Source organism: Pseudophryne corroboree, unplaced genomic scaffold (genome assembly GCF_028390025.1).
Source record: "Pseudophryne corroboree isolate aPseCor3 unplaced genomic scaffold, aPseCor3.hap2 scaffold_225, whole genome shotgun sequence".
Classification (NCBI taxonomy): domain Eukaryota; kingdom Metazoa; phylum Chordata; class Amphibia; order Anura; family Myobatrachidae; genus Pseudophryne; species Pseudophryne corroboree.
This window is the reverse complement of record NW_026968900.1, coordinates 980,055-994,233: the sequence shown is the minus strand read 5'-3', so window position 1 is coordinate 994,233 and position 14,179 is coordinate 980,055. Positions and strand designations below refer to the sequence as shown.

General features: G+C 49.0%; 16 non-coding genes and 2 pseudogenes across 16 annotated transcripts; all 18 read left to right on the top strand.

Annotated features, from left to right (window-relative positions):
* The first annotated feature begins 579 nt into the window (after positions 1-579).
* Positions 580-743, top strand: LOC135009304 (U1 spliceosomal RNA). The gene has a single exon (XR_010208862.1). It is a non-coding gene; the product is annotated as a U1 spliceosomal RNA (small nuclear RNA).
* Positions 744-895: 152 nt separating this feature from the next.
* Positions 896-1,037, top strand: LOC135009182 (U1 spliceosomal RNA; annotated as a pseudogene).
* A 694-nt stretch (positions 1,038-1,731) lies between these two features.
* On the top strand, positions 1,732-1,895 carry LOC135009162 (U1 spliceosomal RNA). Its single transcript, XR_010208744.1, has one exon. It is a non-coding gene; the product is annotated as a U1 spliceosomal RNA (small nuclear RNA).
* A 152-nt stretch (positions 1,896-2,047) lies between these two features.
* On the top strand, positions 2,048-2,211 carry LOC135009158 (U1 spliceosomal RNA). The gene has a single exon (XR_010208740.1). It is a non-coding gene; the product is annotated as a U1 spliceosomal RNA (small nuclear RNA).
* A 671-nt stretch (positions 2,212-2,882) lies between these two features.
* On the top strand, positions 2,883-3,046 carry LOC135009257 (U1 spliceosomal RNA). The gene has a single exon (XR_010208816.1). It is a non-coding gene; the product is annotated as a U1 spliceosomal RNA (small nuclear RNA).
* Positions 3,047-3,198: 152 nt separating this feature from the next.
* LOC135009231 (U1 spliceosomal RNA) lies at positions 3,199-3,361 on the top strand. The gene has a single exon (XR_010208794.1). It is a non-coding gene; the product is annotated as a U1 spliceosomal RNA (small nuclear RNA).
* A 670-nt stretch (positions 3,362-4,031) lies between these two features.
* On the top strand, positions 4,032-4,195 carry LOC135009083 (U1 spliceosomal RNA). The gene has a single exon (XR_010208672.1). It is a non-coding gene; the product is annotated as a U1 spliceosomal RNA (small nuclear RNA).
* A 152-nt stretch (positions 4,196-4,347) lies between these two features.
* LOC135009153 (U1 spliceosomal RNA) lies at positions 4,348-4,510 on the top strand. Its single transcript, XR_010208736.1, has one exon. It is a non-coding gene; the product is annotated as a U1 spliceosomal RNA (small nuclear RNA).
* Positions 4,511-5,184: 674 nt separating this feature from the next.
* Positions 5,185-5,348, top strand: LOC135009065 (U1 spliceosomal RNA). The gene has a single exon (XR_010208654.1). It is a non-coding gene; the product is annotated as a U1 spliceosomal RNA (small nuclear RNA).
* Positions 5,349-5,500: 152 nt separating this feature from the next.
* On the top strand, positions 5,501-5,663 carry LOC135009118 (U1 spliceosomal RNA). The gene has a single exon (XR_010208705.1). It is a non-coding gene; the product is annotated as a U1 spliceosomal RNA (small nuclear RNA).
* A 674-nt stretch (positions 5,664-6,337) lies between these two features.
* Positions 6,338-6,501, top strand: LOC135009062 (U1 spliceosomal RNA). The gene has a single exon (XR_010208651.1). It is a non-coding gene; the product is annotated as a U1 spliceosomal RNA (small nuclear RNA).
* Positions 6,502-6,653: 152 nt separating this feature from the next.
* Positions 6,654-6,816, top strand: LOC135009145 (U1 spliceosomal RNA). The gene has a single exon (XR_010208728.1). It is a non-coding gene; the product is annotated as a U1 spliceosomal RNA (small nuclear RNA).
* A 674-nt stretch (positions 6,817-7,490) lies between these two features.
* LOC135009076 (U1 spliceosomal RNA) lies at positions 7,491-7,654 on the top strand. Its single transcript, XR_010208665.1, has one exon. It is a non-coding gene; the product is annotated as a U1 spliceosomal RNA (small nuclear RNA).
* Positions 7,655-7,806: 152 nt separating this feature from the next.
* LOC135009216 (U1 spliceosomal RNA) lies at positions 7,807-7,947 on the top strand (annotated as a pseudogene).
* A 694-nt stretch (positions 7,948-8,641) lies between these two features.
* On the top strand, positions 8,642-8,805 carry LOC135009044 (U1 spliceosomal RNA). The gene has a single exon (XR_010208634.1). It is a non-coding gene; the product is annotated as a U1 spliceosomal RNA (small nuclear RNA).
* Positions 8,806-8,957: 152 nt separating this feature from the next.
* On the top strand, positions 8,958-9,120 carry LOC135009117 (U1 spliceosomal RNA). Its single transcript, XR_010208704.1, has one exon. It is a non-coding gene; the product is annotated as a U1 spliceosomal RNA (small nuclear RNA).
* Positions 9,121-9,794: 674 nt separating this feature from the next.
* LOC135009303 (U1 spliceosomal RNA) lies at positions 9,795-9,958 on the top strand. The gene has a single exon (XR_010208861.1). It is a non-coding gene; the product is annotated as a U1 spliceosomal RNA (small nuclear RNA).
* A 152-nt stretch (positions 9,959-10,110) lies between these two features.
* Positions 10,111-10,273, top strand: LOC135009116 (U1 spliceosomal RNA). The gene has a single exon (XR_010208703.1). It is a non-coding gene; the product is annotated as a U1 spliceosomal RNA (small nuclear RNA).
* The last annotated feature ends 3,906 nt before the right edge of the window (positions 10,274-14,179 follow it).

Sequence of the window (14,179 nt, the reverse complement as noted above, 5' to 3'; positions counted from 1 at the left end):
GACTTCTCCTCCCGTCTGCTTACTTTGTCCCTTCCAATGCACAATGCAAACTACAGGTAGTGCTGCAGGGCCCACACCCTTTTACTTGCCTTACAGAGCAGCTCTGGAGCTGTTACAGTGCCCAGCTGCTGCAAGAAATCAGCTTGAATGCTTCAGGGGATGGGGCATGGCCAACATGAGCCCCACACCAAAGGAGGGTGGAGGAGTTTAATGCGAACTAGGGGTCATCCAAGCACCGCAAAAGGCCGCCAAGCCCTGCACGCCCCTTTTCTCTTTTCATATGCAGATGAGGGTTGAAGCCAACTTTGACCCACTGCTTGGATGACATCACCGTATGCAAATCCGTCTTCTGCAGAACTTCCCCCAGGAATGCTTGCACTAGTTGTTGCATTTGGTTTGTTGTTTGGGGGTGCTTCAGTATTAGGCAGCCTTCTGCCCTCCCATGTTCATCTGAAAATATGTGTTCTCCCTGCAGTTGTTGTCCCCAGATGAGAGTTCCCTTGTGCTGCCTCAGTTGAATCTCCTTTACTTGACAGAGATGTGCCTGAGCAGCGGCCCTCCCCAGCCCTATTCCAAATCATACTTATTTTGCATAGGAGATACCATGGTCATGAAGATTGTTCTCCCAGGGTGAGGTTCATTCATTGCATTTTGGGTATGCTGACCCCTGTGATTTCCCCAAATGTGGGAAACTTGACTGCATTATTTTTGGTAGTGGGGGACTGTGTTTGTGCTTTCCTCTGGTCAGCTCTGGTAAAAGTCAGATTTCTTTGTCTCAGATCTTCCTCTAGCCTTGTTCTTCTTTCGAGAGTTCCCTTGTGTTGCCTCAGTTGGATCTCCTTCACTTGACAGGGGGGTGCCCGAGCAGCGACCCTCCCCAGCTCTAGCCCAACTCCTACTTACCTGCCAGGTGAGATACTATGATCATGTAGGTGCTTCTCCCAGGGCAAGGCTCACCCATTGCACTCTGGGTGTGCTGCCCCTGCGATTTCCCCAAATGTGGGAAACTTGACTGCATAATTTGTGTTTCCCCTGGTCGGCTCTCATATAATTCAGATCTCTTTGTCTCAGGTCTCTCTCCAGCCTAGTTTGCTGTCTGTTTCCACTTCTTTTTTCTTGAGCCCCTCCCTTCTATACCCTTGTGGACTCTCTTGACTTCTCCTCCTGTCTGCTTACTTTGTGCCTTCCAACGCACAATGCAAACTACAGGTAGTGCTGCAGGGCCCACACCCTTTTACTTGCCTTTCAGAGCAGCTCTGGAGCTGTTACAGTGCCCAGCTGCTGCAAGAAATCAGCTTGAATGCTTCAGGGGCTGGGGCATAGCCAACATGAGCCCCACACCGACGGAGGGTGGAGGTGTTTAATGCGAACTAAGGGTCATCCAAGCGCCGCAAAAGGCCGCCATGCCCTGCATACCCCTTTTCTCTTTTCATATGCAGATGAGGGTTCCAGCCAACTTTGGCCCACTGCTTGGATGACATCACCGTATGCAAATCCGTCTTCTGCAGACCTTCCCCCAGGAATGCTTGTACTATTTGTTGCATTTGGTTTGTTGTTTGGGGTGCTTCAGTATTAGGCAGCCTTCTGCTCTCCCATGTTCATCTGAAAATATGTGTTCTCCCTGCAGTTGTTGTCCCCAGATGAGAGTTCCCTTGTGCTGCCTCAGTTGAATCTCCTTTACTTGACAGAGATGTGCCTGAGCAGCGGCCCTCCCCAGCCCTATCCCAAATCATACTTATTTTGCATAGGAGATACCATGGTCATGAAGATTGTTCTCCCAGGGTGAGGTTCATTCATTGCATTCTGGGTATGCTGACCCCTGTGATTTCCCCAAATGTGGGAAACTCGACTGCATTATTTGTGGTAGTGGGGGACTGTGTTTGTGCTTTCCTCTGGTCAGCTCTGGTAAAAGTCAGATTTCTTTGTCTCAGATCTTCCTCTAGCCTTGTTCTCTTTTTGAGAGTTTCCTTGTGCTGCCTCAGTTGGATCTCCTTCACTTGACAGGGGGGTGCCCGAGCAGCGACCCTCCCCAGCTCAAGCCCAACTCCTACTTACCTGCCAGGTGAGATACTATGATCAGGAAGGTGCTTCTCCCAGGGCAAGGCTCACCCATTGCACTCTGGGTGTGCTGCTCCTACGATTTCCCCAAATGTGGGACACTTGATTGCATAATTTGTGTTTCCTCTGGTCGGCTACTCGTATAATTCAGATCTCTTTGTCTCAGGTCTCTCTTTAGCCTAGTTTGCTGTCTGTTTCCACTTCTCTTTTCTTGAGCCCCTGCCTTCTATGCCCTTGTGCACTCTCCTGACTTCTCCTGTCTGCTTACTTTGTGCCTTCCAACGCACAATGCAAACTACAGGTAGTGCTGCAGGGCCAACACCCTTTTACTTGCCTTACAGAGCAGCTCTGGAGCTGTTACAGTGCCCAGCTGCTGCAAGAAATCAGCTTGAATGCTTCAGGGGCTGGGGCATAGCCAACATGAGCCCCACACCGACGGAGGGTGGAGGTGTTTAATGCGAACTAAGGGTCATCCAAGCACCGCAAAAGGCCGCCATGCCCTGCATAACCCTTTTCTCTTTTCATATGCAGATGAGGGTTCCAGCCAACCTTGGCCCACTGCTTGGATGACATCACCGTATGCAAATCCGTCTTCTGCAGACCTTTTCCCAGGAATGCTTGTACTAGTTGTTGCATTTGGTTTGTTGTTTGGGGGTGCTTCAGTATTAGGCAGCCTTCTGCTCTCCCATTTTCATCTGAAAATATGTGTTCTCCCTGCTGTTGTTGTCCCCAGATGAGAGTTCCCTTGTGCTGCCTCAGTTGAATCTCCTTTACTTGACAGAGATGTGCCTGAGCAGCGGCCCTCCCCAGCCCTATCCCAAATCATACTTATTTTGCATAGGAGATACCATTATCATGAAGATTGTTCTCCCAGGGTGAGGTTCATTCATTGCATTCTGGGTATGCTGACCCCTGTGATTTCCCCAAATGTGGGAAACTCGACTGCATTATTTGTGGTAGTGGGGGACTGTGTTTGTGCTTTCCTCTGGTCAGCTCTGGTAAAAGTCAGATTTCTTTGTCTCAGATCTTCCTCTAGCCTTGTTCTTTTTTCGAGAGTTTCCTTGTGCTGCCTCAGATGGATCTCCTTCACTTGGCAGGGGGGTGCCCGAACAGCGACCCTCCCCAGCTCTAGCCCAACTCCTACTTACCTGCCAGGTGAGATACTATGATCAGGAAGGTGCTTCTCCCAGGGCAAGGCTCACCCAATGCACTCTGGGTGTGCTGCTCCTAAGATTTCCCCAAATGTGGGACACTTGATTACATAATTTGTGTTTCCTCTGGTCGGCTCTCATATAATTCAGATCTCTTTGTCTCAGGTCTCTCTCCAGCCTAGTTTGCTGTCTGTTTCCACTTCTCTTTTCTTGAGCCGCTCCCTTCTATGCCCTTGTGCACTATCCTGACTTCCCCGTCTGCTTACTTTGTGCCTTCCAACGCACAATGCAAACTACAGGTAGTGCTGCAGGGCCCACACCCTTTTACTTGCTTTACAGAGCAGCTCTGGAGCTGTTACAGTGCCCAGCTGCTGCAAGAAATCAGCTTGAATGCTTCAGGGGCTGGGGCATAGCCAACATGAGCCCCACACCGAAGGAGGGTGGAGGTGTTTAATGCGAACTAGGGGTCATCCAAGCGCCGCAAAAGGCCGCCATGCCCTGCACACCCCTTTTTTATTTTCATATGCAGACGAGGGTTGAAGCCAACTTTGACCCACTGCTTGGATGACATCACCATATGCAAATCCATCTGTGGCAGGCCTTCCCCCAGGAATGCTTGCACTAGTTGTTGCATTTGGTTTGTTGTTTGGGGGTGCTTCAGTATTAGGCAGCCTTCTGCCCTCCCATGTTCATCTGAAAATATATGTTCTCCCTGCAGTTGTTGTCCCAAGATGAGAGTTCCCTTGTGCTGCCTCAGTTGAATCTCCTTTACTTGACAGAGATGTGCATGAGCAGCGGCCCTCCCCAGCCCTATTCCAAATCATACTTATTTTGCATAGGAGATACCATGGTCATGAAGATTTTTCTCCCAGGGTGAGGTTCATTCATTGCATTTTGGGTATGCTGACCCCTGTGATTTCCCCAAATGTGGGAAACTTGACTGCATTATTTGTGGTAGTGGGAGGCTGTGTTTGTGATTTCTTCTGGTCAGCTCTGGTAAAAGTCAGATTTCTTTGTCTCAGATTTTCCTTTAGCCTTGTTCTTCTTTCGAGAGTTCCCTTGTGCTGCCTCAGTTGGATCTCCTTCACTTTACAGGGGGGTACCCGAGCAGCAACCCTCCCCAGCTCTAGACCAACTCCTACTTACCTGCCAGGTGAGATACTATGATCATGAAGGTGCTTCTCCCAGGGCAAGGCTCACCCATTGTACTCTGGGTGTGCTGCTCCTGCGATTTCCCCAAATGTGGGAAACTTGACTGCATAATTTGTGTTTCCCCTGGTCGGCTCTCGTATAATTCAGATCTCTTTGTCTCAGGTCTCTCTCCAGCCTAGTTTGCTGTCTGTTTCCACTTCTCTTTTCTTCAGCCGCTTCCTTCTATACCCTTGTGCACTATCCTGACTTCTCCTCCCGTCTGCTTACTTTGTGCCTTCCAATGCACAATGCAAACTACAGGTAGTGCTGCAGGGCCCACACCCTTTTACGTGCCTTACAGAGCAGCTCTGGAGCTGTTACAGTGCCCAGCTGCTGCAAGAAATCAGCTTGAATGCTTCAGGGGCTGGGGCATAGCCAACATGAGCCCCACACCGAAGGAGGGTGGAGGTGTTTAATGCAAACTAGGGGTCAGTCAAGCGCCGCAAAAGGCCACCATGCCCTGCACGCCCCTTTTCTGTTTTCATATGCAGACGAGGGTTGAAGCCAACTTTGACCCACTGCTTGGATGACATCACCATATGCAAATCCATCTGCGGCAGGCCTTCCCCAAGGAATGCTTGCACTAGTTGTTGCATTTGGTTTGTTGTTTGGGGGTGCTTCAGTATTAGGCAGCCTTCTGCCCTCCCATGTTCATCTGAAAATATGTGTTCTCCCTGCAGTTGTTGTCCCCAGATGAGAGTTCCCTTGTGCTGCCTCAGTTGAATCTCCTTAACTTGACAGAGATGTGCCTGAGCAGCGGCCCTCCCCAGCTCTATCCCAAATCATACTTATTTTGCATAGGAGATACCATGGTCATGAAGATTATTCTCCCAGGGTGAGGTTCATTCATTGCATTCTGGGTATGCTGACCCCTGTGATTTCCCCAAATGTGGGAAACTCGACTGCTTTATTTGTGGTAGTGGGGGACTGTGTTTGTGTTTTCTTCTGGTCAGCTCTGGTAAAAGTCAGATTTCTTTGTTTCAGATCTTCCTCTAGCCTTGTTCTTCTTTTGAGAGTTCCCTTGTGCTGCCTCAGTTGGATCTCCTTCTCTTAACAGGGGGGTGCCCGAGCAGCGACCCTCCCCAGCTCTAGCCCAACTCCTACTTACCTGCCAGGTGAGATACTATGATCATGAAGGTGCTTCTCCCAGGGCAAGGCTCACCCATTGCACTCTGGGTGTGCTGCCCCTGCGATTTCCCCAAATGTGGGAAACTTGACTGCATAATTTGTGTTTCCCCTGGTCGGCTCTCGTATAATTCAGATCTCTTTGTCTCAGATCTCTCTACAGCCTAGTTTGATGTCTGTTTCCACTTCTCTTTTCTTCAGCCGCTCCCTTCTATACCCTTGTGCACTATCCTGACTTCTCCTCCCGTCTGCTTACTTTGTGCCTTCCAATGTACAATGCAAACTACAGGTAGTGCTGCAGGGCCCACACCCTTTTACTTGCCTTACAGAGCAGCTCTGGAGCTGTTACAGTGCCCAGCTGCTGCAAGAAATCTGCTTGAATGCTTCAGGGGATGGGGCATGGCCAACATGAGCCCCACACCAAAGGAGGGTGGAGGTGTTTAATGCGAACTAGGGGTCATCCAAGCACCGCAAAAGGCCGCCATGCCCTGCACGCCCCTTTTCTCTTTTCATATGCAGATGAGGGTTGAAGCCAACTTTGACCAACTGCTTGGATGACATCACCGTATGCAAATCCGTCTTCTGCAGAACTTCCCCCAGGAATGCTTGCACTAGTTGTTGCATTTGGTTTGTTGTTTGGGGGTGCTTCAGTATTAGGCAGCCTTCTGCCCTCCCATGTTCATCTAAAAATATGTGTTCTCCCTGCAGTTGTTGTCCCCAGATGAGAGTTCCCTTGTGCTGCCTCAGTTGAATCTCCTTTACTTGACAGAGATGTGCATGAGCAGCGGCCCTCCCCAGCCCTATTCCAAATCATACTTATTTTGCATAGGAGATACCATGGTCATGAAGATTGTTCTATCAGGGTGAGGTTCATTCATTGCATTTTGGGTATGCTGACCCCTGTGATTTCCCCAAATGTGGGAAACTTGACTGCATTATTTGTGGTAGTGGGGGACTGTGTTTGTGCTTTCCTCTGGTCAGCTCTGGTAAAAGTCAGATTTCTTTGTCTCATATTTTACTCTAGCCTTGTTCTTCTTTCGAGAGTTCCCTTGTGCTGCCTCAGTTGGATCTCCTTCACTTGACAGGGGGGTACCCGAGCAGCGACCCTCCCCAGCTCTAGCCCAAATCCTACTTACCTGCCAGGTGAGATACTATGATCATGAAGGTGCTTCTCCCAGGGCAAGGCTCACCCATTGCACTCTGGGTGTGCTGCTCCTGCGATTTCCCCAAATGTGGGAAACTTGACTGCACAATTTGTGTTTCCCCTGGTCGGCTCTCGTATAATTCAGATCTCTTTGTCTCAGGTCTCTCTCCAGCCTAGTTTGCTGTCTGTTTCCACTTCTCTTTTCTTGAGCCGCTCCCTTCTATGCCCTTGCGCACTATCCTGACTTCTCCTCCTCTCTGCTTACTTTGTGCCTTCCAACGCACAATGCGAACTACAGGTAGTGCTGCAGGGCCCACACCCTTTTACTTGCCTTACAGAGCAGCTCTGGAGCTGTTACAGTGCCCAGCTGCTGCAAGAAATCAGCTTGAATGCTTCAGGGGCTGGGGCATAGCCAACATGAGCCCCACACCGAAGGAGGGTGGAGGTGTTTAATGCGAACTAGGGGTCATCCAAGCGCCGCAAAAGGCCGCCATGCCCTGCACGCCCCTTTTCTCTTTTCATATGCAGACGAGGGTTGAAGCCAACTTTGACCCACTGCTTGGATGACATCACCATATGCAAATCCGTCTTCTGCAGAACTTCCCCCAGGAATGCTTGTACTAGTTGTTGCATTTGGTTTGTTGTTTGGGGGTGCTTCAGTATTAGGCAGCCTTCTGCCCTCCCATGTTCATCTGAAAATATGTGTTCTCCCTGCAGTTGTTGTCCCCAGATGAGAGTTCCCTTGTGCTGCCTCAGTTGAATCTCCTTTACTTGACAGAGATGTGCATGAGCAGCGGCCCTCCCCAGCCCAATACCAAATCATACTTATTTTGCATAGGAGATACCATGGTCATGAAGATTGTTCTCCCAGGGTGAGGTTCATTCATTGCATTCTGGGTATGCTGACCTCTGTGATTTCCCCAAATGTGGGAAACGCGACTGCTTTATTTGTGGTAGTGGGGGACTGTGTTTGTGTTTTCCTCTGGTCAGCTCTGGTAAAAGTCAGATTTCTTTGTTTCAGATCTTCCTCTAGCCTTGTTCTTCTTTCGAGAGTTCCCTTGTGCTGCCTCAGTTGGATCTCCTTCACTTGACAGGGGGGTGCCCGAGCAGCGACCCTCCCCAGCTCTAGCCCAACTCCTACTTACCTGCCAGGTGAGATACTATGATCATGAAGGTGCTTCTCCCAGGGCAAGGCCCACCATTGCACTCTGGGTGTGCTGCCCCTGCGATTTCCCGAAATGTGGGAAACTTGACTGCATAATTTGTGTTTCCCCTGGTCGGCTCTCGTATAATTTAGATCTCTTTGTCTCAGGTCTCTCTCCAGCCTAGTTTGCTGTCTGTTTCCACTTCTTTTTTCTTGAGCCCCTCCCATCTATACCCTTGTGCACTATCCTGACTTCTCCTCCCGTCTGCTTACTTTGTGCCTTCCAATGCACAATGCAAACTACAGGTAGTGCTGCAGGGCCCACACCCTTTTACTTGCCTTACAGAGCAGCTCTGGAGCTGTTACAGTGCCCAGCTGCTGCAAGAAATCAGCTTGAATGCTTCAGGGGCTGGGGCATAGCCAACATGAGCCCCACACCGAAGGAGGGTGGAGGTGTTTAATGCAAACTAGGGGTCAGCCAAGCGCCGCAAAAGGCCACCATGCCCTGCACGCCCCTTTTCTCTTTTCATATGCAGACGAGGGTTGAAGCCAACTTTGACCCACTGCTTGGATGACATCACCATATGCAAATCCATCTGCGGCAGGCCTTCCCCCAGGAATGCTTGCACTAGTTGTTGCATTTGGTTTGTTGTTTGGGGGTGCTTCAGTATTAGGCAGCCTTCTGCCCTCCATGTTCATCTGAAAATATGTGTTCTCCCTGCAGTTGTTATCCCCAGATGAGAGTTCCCTTGTGCTGCCTCAGTTGAATCTCCTTTACTTGACAGAGATGTGCCTGAGCAGCGGCCCTCCCCAGCTCTATCCCAAATCATACTTATTTTGCATAGGAGATACCATGGTCATGAAGATTATTCTCCCAGGGTGAGGTTCATTCATTGCATTCTGGGTATGCTGACCCCTGTGATTTCCCCAAATGTGGGAAACTCGACTGCTTTATTTGTGGTAGTGGGGGACTGTGTTTGTGTTTTCCTCTGGTCAGCTCTGGTAAAAGTCAGATTTCTTTGTTTCAGATCTTCCTCTAGCCTTGTTCTTCTTTCGAGAGTTCCCTTGTGCTGCCTCAGTTGGATCTCCTTCACTTGACAGGGGGGTGCCCGAGCAGCGACCCTCCCCAGCTCTAGCCCAACTCCTACTTACCTGCCAGGTGAGATACTATGATCATGAAGGTGCTTCTCCCAGGGCAAGGCTCACCCATTGCACTCTGGGTGTGCTGCCCCTGCGATTTCCCCAAATGTGGGAAACTTGACTGCATAATTTGTGTTTCCCCTGGTCGGCTCTCGTATAATTCAGATCTCTTTGTCTCAGGTCTCTCTCCAGCCTAGTTTGCTGTCTGTTTCCACTTCTCTTTTCTTTAGCCGCTCCCTTCTATACCCTTGTGCACTATCCTGACTTCTCCTCCCGTCTGCTTACTTTGTCCCTTCCAATGCACAATGCAAACTACAGGTAGTGCTGCAGGGCCCACACCCTTTTACTTGCCTTACAGAGCAGCTCTGGAGCTGTTACAGTGCCCAGCTGCTGCAAGAAATCAGCTTGAATGCTTCAGGGGATGGGGCATGGCCAACATGAGCCCCACACCAAAGGAGGGTGGAGGAGTTTAATGCGAACTAGGGGTCATCCAAGCACCGCAAAAGGCCGCCAAGCCCTGCACGCCCCTTTTCTCTTTTCATATGCAGATGAGGGTTGAAGCCAACTTTGACCCACTGCTTGGATGACATCACCGTATGCAAATCCGTCTTCTGCAGAACTTCCCCCAGGAATGCTTGCACTAGTTGTTGCATTTGGTTTGTTGTTTGGGGGTGCTTCAGTATTAGGCAGCCTTCTGCCCTCCCATGTTCATCTGAAAATATGTGTTCTCCCTGCAGTTGTTGTCCCCAGATGAGAGTTCCCTTGTGCTGCCTCAGTTGAATCTCCTTTACTTGACAGAGATGTGCCTGAGCAGCGGCCCTCCCCAGCCCTATTCCAAATCATACTTATTTTGCATAGGAGATACCATGGTCATGAAGATTGTTCTCCCAGGGTGAGGTTCATTCATTGCATTTTGGGTATGCTGACCCCTGTGATTTCCCCAAATGTGGGAAACTTGACTGCATTATTTTTGGTAGTGGGGGACTGTGTTTGTGCTTTCCTCTGGTCAGCTCTGGTAAAAGTCAGATTTCTTTGTCTCAGATTTTCCTCTAGCCTTGTTCTTCTTTCGAGAGTTCCCTTGTGCTGCCTCAGTTGGATCTCCTTCACTTTACAGGGGGGTACCCGAGCAGCGACCCTCCCCAGCTCTAGCCCAACTCCTACTTACCTGCCAGGTGAGATACTATGATCATGAAGGTGCTTCTCCCAGGGCAAGGCTCACCCATTGCACTCTGGGTGTGCTGCCCCTGCGATTTCCCCAAATGTGGGAAACTTGACTGCATAATTTGTGTTTCCCCTGGTCGGCTCTCGTATAATTCAGATCTCTTTGTCTCAGGTCTCTCTCCAGCCTAGTTTGCTGTCTGTTTCCACTTCTCTTTTCTTGAGCCGCTCCCTTCTATGCCCTTGCGCACTATCCTGACTTATCCTCCTGTCTGCTTACTTTGTGCCTTCAAACGCACAATGCGAACTACAGGTAGTGCTGCAGGGCCCACACCCTTTTAGTTGCCTTACAGAGCAGCTCTGGAGCTGTTACAGTGCCCAGCTGCTGCAAGAAATCAGCTTGAATGCTTCAGGGGCTGGGGCAGAGCCAACATGAGCCCCACACAAAAGGAGGGTGGGGGTGTTTAATGCGAACTAAGGGTCATCCAAGCACCGCAAAAGGCCGCCATGCCCTGCATGCCCCTTTTCTCTTTTCATATGCAGATGAGGGTTCCAGCCAACTTTGGCCCACTGCTTGGATGACATCACCGTATGCAAATCCGTCTTCTGCAGACCTTCCCCCAGGAATGCTTGTACTAGTTGTTGCATATGGTTTGATATTTGATGGTGCTTCAGTATTAGGCAGCCTTCCGCCCTCCCATGTTCATCTGAAAAGATGTGGTCTCCCTGCAGTTGTTGTCCCCAGACGAAAGTTCCCTTGTGCTTCCTCAGTTGAATCTCCTTAACTTGACGGGGGAGGGGCTGCCCGAGCAGCCACCCTCCCCAGCCCTATCCCAACTCATACTTATTTTGCATATGAGATCTCTTGATCATGAAGATTGTTCTCACAGGGTGAGGTTCATCCATTATATTTTAAAATAGGAAGGTACAAATTACATATTTGAATTGCATCTATGTGTTGGATTCAAATGCCCCCCCCCCCCTTCCTTTCTCAATTGTGCCCGTCAGCAGCTATTCTAAGGTTGCTGCCAATGGGTGTGACACATTAATTTCTTCTGTGGGGTACACTGGACTCCACAAGGATTCACATTGGTGTGTAGAGTAGGATCTTGATCTGAGGCACCAACCGGCTCAAAGCTTTTGACTGTTCCCAAGAAGCTCAGTGCATTCTCCTCTATAACCCCGCTTCCATGAACAGGGAGCTCAGTTTGTAGTTGGTGCCTTCAGTAGCAGGCCACTTAACAGGGGCCTGCCTCAGGCAGCCTATTCTTAGCTATTAATTTTGACAAGAAAAGAAGAACTTGTTTTATGAGAATCTACAAGGGCTGCAGCAGGCTAGGTCTAATAGACATCTTTACTGCAGCTTCATCACTCCCAGCGGCGCTGTATACTCCCGTGCCCTGGTTGCTGGGTCACTGCAGCGGAGGCTCCGGTTTCTTCCTAAGGTCAGTCACACACACACCGCCCTTCCGGATCACGAGGCCGCTGATGAAGGGGAGCGTGGCCGTAGGGGGTGGACCGTGTGCGCACTGGCGTGGACACTGATTACTGGGCAGCCGCTCCACTAGCCACCAGGTACAGTTAAGGAGCACAGGTCTGGGGGTTTTTCTCCTATATTAAACCAATTTTGTACTGCCCGCAGCGCATTGTGATAGGTTATAGGGCCTGATTCAGGTTGGATTGCAATCACAATAAGCGATCCAACTGCAAAAATTGCTAAGAGCATACGCATGTGCCTGCATTTTCTGCGGCACCCCGCAGAGAATGCGATCGCCTCTGCCTGTCAATCGGGGCAGGGGGGGAGAGGGGGGTCAGCAACACTCCATTTCCAAGTCAGGGATGGAGCGGTGCGGGGGCAAGGCTTCAAAATGGGGTCTGCAATGGAGGAGACACAGGGGGCGTGGTCACAGCGGCTGTATGACATCACATACAGCCGCTGTGATCACAAAAATGGTGGCGGCTTCCTGCGCGCACATACAGTCTGCACCAGCAGGAGGCTACACCATTTTTTATGATCACGCTGAACTGCAGTGCGACTGCAATTACAGCATGGTCAAGAAGGGAGGCGTCATGCTGGGTGGCCATTAGAGATGAGCGGGTTCGGTTCCTCGGAATACGAACCCGCCCGAACTTCACCCTTTTTTGCACGGGTCCGAGCAGACTCGGATCCTCCCGCCTTGCTCGGTTATCCCGAGCGCGCCCGAACGTCATCATCCTGCTGTCGGATTCTCACAAGACTCGGATTCTATATAAGGAGCCGCGCGTCGCCGCCATTTTCACACGTGCATTGAGATTGATAGGGAGAGGACGTGGCTGGCGTCCTCTCCGTTTAGATTAGAAGATAGAGACGAGTGACATTTGATTTACTACTAATTTGGGGAGCAGTTGAACTTGTCAGGAGTACTCAGTAGTGCAGAGTTTTGCTGATAGTGACCACCAGTTTTATTATTTATAATCCGTTCTCTGCCTGAAAAAAAACGATACACATACCATATATGTGCTCAGCCTCAGTGTGCTGCATGATATATCATCTATGTATATCTGACTGTGCTGAGTGCTCACTGCTCACACAGCTTAATTGTGGGGGAGACTGGGGAGCAGTTATAGCAGGAGTACAGTGCACACTTTTGCTGCCAGTGTGACCACCAGTATATTGTCTGCCTGAAAAAGTTAAATACTCCTGTGGTGTTTTTTTTTTTTATTCTATAAACGCATTCTGCTGACAGTGTCCAGCAGGTCGGTCATACATTATATTATATAAATATTTACCTGCAGTAGTGTTATATATTTTTTTCATCTCTATCATCTTTATCATCTCTATATTAGCAGACGCAGTACGGTAGTCCACGGCTGTGGCTATCTCTGTGTCGTCAGTGCTCGTCCATAATTGTATACCTACCTACCTGTGGTGGGTTTTTTTTTCTATCTTCTTCATACTAGTAGTTTAGGAGTCTGCTGACAGTGTCCACCAGGTCCATCATTATATTATATACCTACAGTAGTAATATATTTATTATATTATCTATACTAGCAGACGCAGTACGGTAGTCCACGGCTGTGGCTATCTCTGTGTCGTCAGTGCTCGTCCATAATTGTATACCTACCTGTGGTGGGGTGTTTTTTTTCTATCTTCTTCATACTAGTAGTTTAGGAGTCTGCTGACAGTGTCCACCAGGTCCGTCATTATATTATATACCTACAGTAGTAATATATTTAGTATATTATCTATACTAGCAGACGCAGTACGGTAGTCCACGGCTGTACCTACCTCTGTGTCGTCACTCGTCCATAATTGTATACCTAACTGTGGTGGGGTTTTTTTTTCTATCTTCTTCATACTAGTAGTTTAGGAGTCTGCTGACAGTGTCCACCAGGTCCGTCATTATATTATATACCTACAGTAGTAATATATTTAGTATATTATCTATACTAGCAGACGCAGTACTGTAGTCCACGGCTGTACCTACCTCTGTGTCGTCACTCGTCCATAATTGTATACCTACCTGTGGTGGGGTTTTTTTTTCTATCTTCTTCATACTAGTAGTTTAGCAGTCTGCTGACAGTGTCCACCAGGTCCGTCATTATATTATATACCTACAGTAGTAATATATTTAGTATATTATCTATGCTAGCAGACGCAGTACGGTAGGCCACGGCTGTGGCTATCTCTGTGTCGTCAGTGCTCGTCCATAATTGTATACCTACCTACCTGTGGTGGTTTTTTTTTTCTATCTTCTTCATACTAGTAGTTTAGGAGTCTGCTGACAGTGTCCACCAGGTCCGTCATTATATTATATACCTACAGTAGTAATATATTTAGTATATTATCTATACTAGCAGACGCAGTACGGTAGTCCACGGCTGTACCTACCTCTGTGTCGTCACTCGTCCATAATTGTATACCTACCTGTGGTGAAGTTTTTTTTCTATCTTCTTCATACTAGTAGTTTAGCAGTCTGCTGACAGTGTCCACCAGGTCCGTCATTACATTATATATACCTACAGTAGTTATATATATTTTTTTTTATATCATTAATTATCATCTCTATACTAGCAGACGCAGTACGG